The sequence below is a fragment of the Palaemon carinicauda genome, unplaced genomic scaffold (genome assembly GCF_036898095.1).
Source record: "Palaemon carinicauda isolate YSFRI2023 unplaced genomic scaffold, ASM3689809v2 scaffold357, whole genome shotgun sequence".
Classification (NCBI taxonomy): domain Eukaryota; kingdom Metazoa; phylum Arthropoda; class Malacostraca; order Decapoda; family Palaemonidae; genus Palaemon; species Palaemon carinicauda.
Window position 1 is genome coordinate 37,501 of NW_027171252.1, and position 10,583 is coordinate 48,083.

The window sequence follows — 10,583 nt, forward strand, 5'->3', positions numbered from 1 at the left end:
TCGCTCGACATCCTGCCTGGCTGCTCGCCGCTCGACCTCCTGCCTCGCTAAACGTCCGACGTCCTAGATCTTAGGACGCTCGACGTCACGAATAGCAGGACGCTCAACTTCACGCTTTGCTGGACAATCTAGAACACGCCCTGAAGGACGTTCCATGCTACAAAAAGAAGGACGCTCGACATCTCGCCTTACTGGCCGTTCGGAAGCATTTCCTGTAGGACGTTCACCATCACTGTTCATAGGACGTTCGGCGCCTCGCTTTGTAGGACGCTCGACTTCCCGAATGGTAGGATGTTCAACATCATGTGTTGTAGGACAATTAACGTCACGTTTACCAGGACGCTCGGCGCTACGCGCTGTTGAACGCTCAACGCGCCTAGACACTTGACACTCACTGTCACGCCTTGCTGCTTGACGCCTAGCGTCACGTTTGCGTTCTGGGTCTAGCTTATGCCCACTTTCCTTATAAGGAACAGTCTTAGGACATTTATCAGGGGAGATGTCCAACCGTTCGTCTACAAGAGTCTCACGACTCACCGCCTTGCGCCACTTGGCATCCAGAGAGGAAGCTTCCTGGCGCTCAGGATCTAGGCACGCTACCCTTTTCCCGTCTGTAGCTTGGTAGCTTTGCATAAACGACGAAAGTCTTTGCTGCATCTCTTGCAACATATTAAGATTCGGGTCAACTTGTGAAAACGGAGATGTTACGTCAATCACAGGTTTGCTCTCCACATCACTCACAGAACGCTCAAAACGTCCAGAGGGCGATAACCAATCTGATGCTGGAGGAGGAGCATGAACCGAGGTCATGCCCGGTTCAGACAACTGCCCAACAACAGGCCGATTCTTTACAGAATCTAACGTCCTAGCAGGATGCTTGGCAGGCGAGCTCTCTTCGGTGGAAGGAAAACGCTCTGGACTGCTTCAATGGCTACAACCCGGAAGTTGCGGTGTCCTGGAAGGACGCTGGTAGACATTAGCCAACTTCCTCTTAAGAGGTCTGGACGCTTGACGCCAGCTTCTTCTAGGAACTGCATCATCCGAGGATGAATAAAACACATTAACCTCACCTTTCCTATGGTGAGGGCGAACGTCCTGGTTAACGTCAACAGGAACACTCGAGGGGACGTCTGCTCAGGAGCTAAAGCCTCTCGTTTCCCTTCGTCGTTCGACATTCCTTCTCCCAGGGGTTGGGGAGCTTGGAAGAGGTCTAAGACTATGAGAACGACACTGCACTAAACACATTCACTGCACTTCTTGCACTTTCACCTTTAAGCTGCCTAATGTCGGACATTAATTGCGTCCTATCAGCAGTGATAGATTCAACCTTCACGCCCAACGCCTGAATAGCCAACATCATATCTTTAAGTGTAGGCTCAGCAGTAACCGTAGTGGGATCAGAAACTATCACTACAGGGGAAGGAATGGGTTCGGTGACATGGGAAGAGGAAAACTCTTTAGAAGAGTGAGAAGAACTACGCCTCAACTTATCTCTTTCTAATTTACGCGTATAGCGATCTTAATTCTAGCCACTCATGCTCAGATAATAGAATGCATTCGTCACACCTATCATTTAGCTCGCATACCTTACCTCTGCATTTAACGCAGAGTGAATGTGAATCAATGGAGGCCTTTGCCAAACAGGTCTTACACCCACTCACACACACTCTAAGAGTTAAAGAGGGGTGGCCATTTTGAAAATTGAAAGAGATCAACAAGCAAGAGTCAAAAAGTTAATATCCAAACATAAATCAAGATTATCCAATAGAAAATCCAAATCAAGCGAGAGTCAAAAACCAAATTACTGCACTTCACCAAAGGGACAGCAATAATATCAGGTAATAAGCGAGGAGAATATCCAACGGTGTTGCCGGTAGCGGCGGCAGGGAAGATATGAGGAATCCTGGAATGGTTCCTAGGTACCTCACTAGGGCGCACAGGTGGTACACCTGGCTATCCAACCGGCGATTGGCGCCAGTTTTGAATTTTCTGCCGTGACGTCAGGGACGTAAGCTATATATATATATATATATATATATATATATATATATATATATATATATATATATATATATATATAACTACCAGGTAAGTCTTATGTTTAAAACACTACACCACAAACCCACCTAACCTAACCTAGTAGTTCCCAGGTCACAAATTCTGGCCAGGGGCAAGCCCCGGACCCCCTTCGTAAGTCTCTCTCCTACACCAAAAAAAAAGCTATGGACAGCACTCTAAATTATATCTTTAAAATGATAAAATAACTTCATATTATGGTATATCAGATCATAGTAAAGAACATCTTCCCCATAAGGAAAAACGATTTGGCTAGTAATAAGAAAGATATTGCCTGTACCAACAAACTACATTCTACCCAACCAATAATCTACCTGGCCTTTCCAACCTTTGTACAGTATTCAGACTGTTTACCACAAAACCTAAGAAATTCCTTCCTCCCACTCCATTCTGTTTCCCTAGTGTCTCCCATAGTGCTAACCTAACCAAAGAATGCTGATAACCAATGCAGTCAATGTCCTAACCTAAGTTCACTTATAACAACGCTCTGCTACCAATGATAAGTTTAAAAAACATACCGTTAGTATAGGATATAGATAATTAGCGTATTTTTTTTTACCGGGTTATTATACATCCAAGAAGGTAATGTATAGAGAAGAAAAGGCTTGTTTTACCATTATATACAATTTCCCCAGTATGTTTTCCCCACCCAAAACCTGGAGTTCCCACTGGGGGTCCCCCATCATTGGCGGATTATTATCATTATTATTATTACTATTATTATTATTATTATTACTAGCCAAGCTACAACCCTAGTTGGAAAAGCAAGATGCTATAAGCCCAAGGGCTCTAATAGGGAAAAATAGCCTTGCGAGGAAAGGAAATAAGGAAATAAATAAATGAGAACAAATTAACAATAAATCATTCTAAAACCAGTAATAACGTCAAAATAGATATGTCATATATAAAGTATTAACAATGTGAAAAACAGATATGTCATATATAAACTATAAAAAGACTCATGTCAGCCTGGTCAACATAAAAAATACAATTACATTACTAAATACATACGAACCAATTGAGAGAAGAGAATGGGTCCATCACATATAGTCCGACAACAACACGTGATTTGACGTCACTGTGATGTCTTTCTATATTAATTTTTGCTATGTTGCCTATCTACTTATTATAAAAGATCTCTTCATGTTTTTCTCGCAATCCTCTCTACATATCCATATATCAAGCTTAATAACCCAAGTATCATACTGTACTATTCTAAATTCTCTTACTTAGAATAAAGCATCAAAATATATTCTCTAACTAATCATGCAGGATATCTGAACCAGGGAGTCTACAAAAGCCTATGGTATCTTCAAGCCTATAGTATCCAAGAAGTTCTTCAAATGAATTATTGCTATACTTGACAGGAAAGTATGACAAATTTGAAATAATTTGTATTTTACCTAATTATACAAACTTGAAGCTCTTCACATAAGAGTATTATCTCGGCGGTAGCTGGAAACCAGCCGTTAAAAGCTTTTGCGAGGTGTAACTACCCTCAACTAGTTAGCGGGGTGACCCACCATGCTGCTCACACCAGCACTAGTAAACAACTGTCATTTTGCAATTGAATCAGGACTTCTGGGGGAAAGTGATGGCAGGATCAGTATGTATGTTTGTATAGTTAAGAAAAATACAAATTATTCCAAATTTGTCATTGGTTCCAGCACTATAAACAAACCTTACGCTCTTTACATAGGAGACTCACCTAATGGTGGGTGGAAGTCCCCAAAACCACCTGGCTGGAGACTGTCCCATGGTGTCCCTCTGTACTATTCATAAACTGTTTGAGGGGCACCCTGACACCTCGTGATCTTAAAGGATGACGGCCTGAGTTATCAGTGCTAGCATAGAATTTAGCAATGTGACCTGACCAGGTAAGCATAAAATTGGAGCCAAATCCCTCGCTTAACCTGACAATACCCAACTCTACCTCACTCATAGGACGGAGATATAACAAATACATAAAAATATACCAGGATGCACAAAGAGCATGGCACCCACCTGTAGTCAGAGGAGGTCAGCTTGGAGAGTTTCTGGGATGCTGAGCCCAAAGAGAGGGGAGAATGAAAAAGGAAGTGGCCAGTCATTCAGACATTCATTCTAGACTTACTTGTGGGTAACATCTGACCTCAACCGACTGCTACTTGTCCTACAAGGGAGCGGATTTGTTAATTGACCTGTGTTGATACACTATGGTAAAGCCTCGGAAAGCAATATGCTTACCTCGTCATGCTGTACTTTATTACTGGATGTTGTATTTCCTTTCTTAGAACTACTGGTAGTACTAGGTGGATTTTGATGTCTCCTGTGGTAAATTTCCTTTAGATTTCAATGTCTTTTCATAGCTGTTTTGTTTATTAGGTAGTCTTCTTGCATGTACAAAACTTATTAGGTCCATACTAGATTTGTTTGAAGGCAGAGGGCAGCTCCTATCACTGGATTTATTTGCATTTCAAACAGCTAGCCTTAATTATACTTTCTCCATGGTAAGGTTTGGAGCAGTGTTGCCAGGTATGGATATTTATCCCTAGATTTGGGGATTTTGGGTGTCTGATGGGGATATTCCGTACAAATATCTAAGATGAAGAAACAAAGATGAGTAAACCTTTCTTTTGTCACAATTAGTTTTTTGCGCTTATATGAAGTATAGTGAGTAATTTCTATGTTAGTAAAGGCTACAGGATCAGAAGAAAATAAAATTGTGGAAATGGGGATTTTTTATCATGAGTTTTTGGGGACTTTTGGGCTAACCCATCTGGCGACAATGGTTTGGAGCAAATGCTATACACTGAAGGTGAAGGAAGATAGGAAGGCTCAAAATATGAATATTAATACACTAGTTGTCAACTCCAAAGTTAATACGATAGTTTGACAGCTCAGTGTTCAGATGGCGTTGTAGGTATATCGTTAGTCGTCTGTTTGTGTATATTTAGAATTTGACAGTTATTATTATTATTATTATTATTATTATTATTATTATTATTATTATTATTATTATTAAATGCTAAGCTATAAGCCTAGTTGGAAAAGCAGGATGCTATAAGCCTAGTTGGAAAAGCAGGATGCTACAAGCTCAGGGGACCAACAAGGAAAATAGCCCGGTGAGGAAAGGAAAAAAGGAAAAATAAGATATATTATGAGTAGTAACAACATCGAAATGAATATTTCCAGTATAAACTATACAAAAAAACTTTAACAAAACAAGAGGAAGAGAAACTACCGCTAGAGAGTTATGGGATCCTTTGACTGGCCAGACAGTACTACATTGGATCCTTTTCTCTGGTTACGGTTTATTTTCCCTTTGCCTACACATACACCAAATAGTCTGGCCTATTCTTTACACATTCTCCTCTGTCCTCATACACCTGACAACACTGAGATTACCAAACATTTTTTTTTCTCTCTCAAGGGGTTAAGTACTGCACTGTAGTCGGTCAGTGGCTACTTTCCTCTTGGTAAGGGTAGAAGAGACTCTTTAGCTAAGGTAAGCAGCTCTTCTAGGAGAAGGACACTCCGAAATCAAACCATTGTTCTCAAGTCTTGGGTAGTGCCATAACCTCTGTACCATGGTCTTTCACTGCCTTGGGTTAGAGTTCTCTTGCTTGAGGGTACACTCGGGCACACTGTTCTCTCTTGTTTCTCCTCCTCTTGTGTTGTTAAAGTTTTTATAGTTTATATAAGAAATATTTATTTTAATATTGTTGCTGTTCTTAAAACAATTAATATTTTTTCCTTGTTTCCTTTCCTTACTGGGCTGTTTTCCCTGTTGGAGCCCCCGGGCTTATAGCATCCTGCTTTTCCAACTAGGGTTGCAGCTTAGCAAATAATAATAATAATAATAACAGTGTGCCCGAATGTACCCTCAAGCAAGAGAACTCTAACCCAAGACATTGGAAGACTATGTTACAGAGGCTATGGCACTACTCAAGACCAGACAACAATGGTTTGATCTTAGAGTGTCCCTCTCTCAGAAGAGCTGCTTACCATAGCTAAAGAGTCTCTTCTACCCTTGCCAAGAGGAAAGTAGCCACTGAACAATTAAAGTGCAGTAGTTAACCCCTTGGGTGAAGAATAGTTGTTTGGCAATCTCAGTGTTGCCAGGTGTATGAGGACAGGAGGATCTGTAAAGAATAGGCCAGACTATTTGGTGTATGTGTAGGCAAAGGGAAAGAACCTTAACCAGAGTCCTATGCAGTACTGTCTGGCCAGTCAAAGGACCCCATAACTCAACGGTAGTGTTTCAACGGGCGGCAACATTTAAGTAAGTCGCACAAGTGTGTTGTTTGCAATAAACGAAAAGAAACCGATCCTCATTAGGTGTTTCACAGGTTCCCTAAGGATAAAGAACGGTAAGTACTAACAGAATAATAGATGATATATGTGCTACTAATGAGTAAGCCCCACTGATATTGGATATAAGATTAAGGCATGGCATCCGCAGTACATTGTTTTGGGTCATAAAGCTATTAAAATGATATTTGGTGTTATGAACATGTTTAGTGATATGTATTATATTTATATTTGATTTAACTTATAAGTGCATGAATATTTCAGCATGTTTGCAAATTGCACACCTAAGTAGCATTACAGTACAGGAGTATACTGCTTCAACATATTATTTTTTAAGTGTTCCTTGTCTTCTTATTTTTTTTTTATTTCCTAAATAAAGACCAACATTTTATGGTATTTTTAAACTGTATTTGTTTGCATTTGTATTTTTATGAACATTGAATGTGTGTTTACTGTCTGTGCTTTCTATGTTTGCATACTTGCTTTGTCTTATGTTTGCACGGTGTATTCAATTCATGAAGAAATCCTCTTTTTTTTAGTATTGTTTTCTCATATTTATAATAATATTAGGGTTTATTTGCATGTAATTCATGATGCAATTTTAGCTTGCTTGTATGTTTTTTTTTTTTTTTTTTTTTTTTTTTGGCTTAAGCCATGTCGTCCTGATGGAAGGTTCCTTCAGTAGCTTCCTTTGGGTATACAGTATATGACTACCATAAATATTCCCAGAGAATTAAACTAAAGGTTTCACAGAATTCTAACTTCTGGTGCGAGTACTCTAAAGGTTTCCCTCTAGGATATCGTATATCAACCGGGGACGCATGCATTAACATGCCACATGGCATCTGCACCCCACCTAGCGTTTACGCTTCGATGGGGAAAGGTGGCGAGGTAACTGAGGAGCCGTTCCAAAGTTGCCCTTCCTTCGTTACTGTTACGGTACTCGCAACATAAACAAACCGTCCGCCATACTGTGTGACGTCACGTCCGTCCCCATTCCTTGTCTGGTAGCTTCCAACATCTTTTGTTTGTTCCCAGTGATCATCGTTTATCTTGTGCATCCTTCGCCATGTCTCAACCTTCTGCCTCGCCTTCTTCTGGAAAGTTGAGTACCTGGTTCTTGTATTGTTTAAATAAGCTCTGGCCGTAAAGTAACGATTTTTTACGCTAAAATCTTGTGTTTTGTGGCGGAGCTGTGCCTTGCCCGGAGGCGCCATTTTATGACACTGCTGTTCGCCTCGCATGCTTTATTTAGTTAGCCAGAACAGCCTTCTCGGCCTTATAACTAATTAAATATCATTAGTTATTTAGTCTTCATTACTAGGAATTAGTTATATTATGCCGATGGTATTCTTCGGCGCTGTTAGTTAGCCGACCCCATACTAGACTTTTAGCCTAGCCTAGGCCGCAGCCTAGTGTTCGTTTACTTCTGCATGATATAATAAGTGTTCCTAGTGTTTAAAAATGCCTATATCTTCATTAACTGGAGATATAGGCATTTTTAAACATATACAAGATTCAGTGTTGCACATATCTTTCGCCTTCTAGGGACCATACAGGGACCGTGCCTGGTCCATCCATGTCACATCCCCTAACCCAACGTTGGGGCCCTTGTATTCTTCCTTATCTCCCCTGTTACCTTCGGGTAACCTCCCTCTGTGTAGCCTTGCTATATCTTAGCCCCTTACCCGGAATAATTTTGAGGTAGGTTAGGCTAGATCGTTCTTCCCTCTTCCCTACCATAGTATATGGGGGGACCTCAGACAGAACACCAGAGTACCTATCGTTCATCCCAGTCCACCTTTAGGGAACGCATTTCCCTTTAGGTATCGACTGAGACTGAAGGTGGAAGGGCCCTGCCCTTCCCCCTAGACTGCTCTTGGTTGGGACACATCCCTTCCTCCTGTGGCCTAGCGATATGTCTTCCCAGCCCTCCCTAATCTAGGAGAAGCTCTCCTGGTTTAGGTTAGGCTTTGGGGGATTCTGTTTTATTATAGTTTAGGACAGTACACCAGTGCTGTTCCTACTCTGAGCTAGCCTACCCTAGGGTTGGAGAGCGTTTCTCTCCTACCTGCGTAGCATAGCATCTAACAGATTCCCCCACTCCTTGGGAGCTTTAGGGTTGCGACCCCTTCTGCTCCCTCAGACCCCTAACCCCACTCTATCCCTTTGTGACGGCTTGCCTTCACACCCCTGTCCGCTGTCCTGCAATTCCTCGCTTGGGGAGAGTTGTAGGTTAAGCTGTGCTCTCCTGCTTGGCTGGCCGCTCTGCTACACTTCCCCCTCATAGTCGAACTATAGAGTAGTGTTGGTAGCCGGGCTCCGGCGGAAGATCACCTTCTCCCCCCTTTTTTGAGTGTCCTCTGATCCTCCCTTGGATTACCAGAGGCATCCACCCGTCTGCCGGCTCCCTGCCGCCGCATGATAGGCATATCCCCTCCTATCATGAGAGCACTCCTTTTGAAGGGAAGCCGGTCGGGTATCGGACATTACCCTTCCCCACTCCCTCCTTATCTTTCTTTTCTATCATGGTGCCAGTCCACTCCCGTCTCCGCCTGCCGGCGCTTGCCGCCGGCACCCCAGGTGACCTTCCTACTTCATAGGATGTTCCTATCTGAGGATTACCTAAGGCGACAACCTGCCGGGGGCTGCCGCCCCTTGCCGCCGCTGCCGCCGACATCTCAGACAACCTTCCAGCTAGGTTCACCAACGCCGACAGCCTGCCGGCTGCCGGAGGCCACCGCCCGGCCGGCGACCTGCCGCTGTGCCGGCGGTCGCCCTTATAGGTGTGTCCTACCTCTCTGTTGCTCAGTGTGTAGCCATAGATGGATTCACCCCGCCGGACCGGCCTCCGGCTTGCTGGCGACGCTCCTGCGGCTTCCATGGACAAGCACCCATCCCCCCGGCTGCCGGCCCCGTGCCGGCAGTCGACCTATACAGCCGTATAGCCAGACTGATCTTCTTTGGTATTTCATACCTTAAAGACAGTGGCTGGGGTGTACGGTTGTACAGTACAATGTTTCCAGGATACTCTGTGCTTCTTAGTGCAGTGTCTTGCCAGGACCTACCCAAATATAAGGGAGTTTTACCCTATTTTCCCCCTCATTTCTCTAGGTTCTGAACGATTTCAGATCGTCTCCACTCTGTAGACAATTCCTTTATAAGGAAGCCTAAGTTTGGCTCCCCCATAGGGATACCATTCCCTCCCCTAGAACCTCAGGTCCTAAGGAATTGCCGGCAGAAAAGGTCACGGTAACTGGCTGGACGGGACTCACAAATATGTGTCTTCCTACTTCCCTTCTAGCTCACCTATCCTGAGCTCACATAAAACACAATGCTACAGATTAGTGAATCTTAATTTTAAGAGTAATGTAAGCCATAACTCTGTTTTCCATGTACTCATGTTCTCTTTCTTTTACAGGAGGAGAACCTGAAGTGTGAGAGCTCCTTCTGCGGAGTTCGCCGCCCGGACTTTTACGGGCATAAGGCGTGCTGGACCCACGCCCCCTGTACAGCGAAAAAGGGCAACCTTAAATATTGGGATCCACAGTCCTGCTCAATCTGCAAAGGCCTCCGTCCGCGGAGGCCAGGGACAATGCTCGAGAGAAACTGCGCAAGTGGGTGCGCGGTTTCCAGAAGAACGCCACCGGGCTGTATCTCCCTAATGAGAAGATGAGGGCCATGCTTTTCCCAAAAGCGTCAGCAGATTCTGTGGTTCCCCAGGATCAGATCCCCTTGGCTCAACTGATTGTTGAGCCTGACATCGAGACCACGCTTAGCAAGTGTCGTCTGGACGAGGTGGAGATGATACCGGACGTGTCCGACAACACTGAGAGGACCCTCATGGGTGAGGATCTGGAGGAAGAAGAGGATCAGGTGGAGTACCCTGATTCGGAGGGCGAAGTTGCCCCACCACCTCCGGCAGCCCCTGTAGTGGTCGAGGAGCCTGTCCCCTCCACTTCCGCCGCCTCGCAGCCCCTGCTACCCGCCACCGAAGATGCCATCCGGGTATTGGTGGCACTGATGGACAAGAAGCTCAATAAGCATTCAGCGGAGCTCACAAGTCGTTTGATGGGATGGAAGCAACCGAAGAAGATCTCGGTTAAGGACCTTCCCTCCTGCTCGGGGTCTAACCCCTGGAGGTATGCCGAGCATATGCCAATTACAACGGGAAAAATCTTTATCAACGACAAGTTAGGGTCCATCCTTTTGGA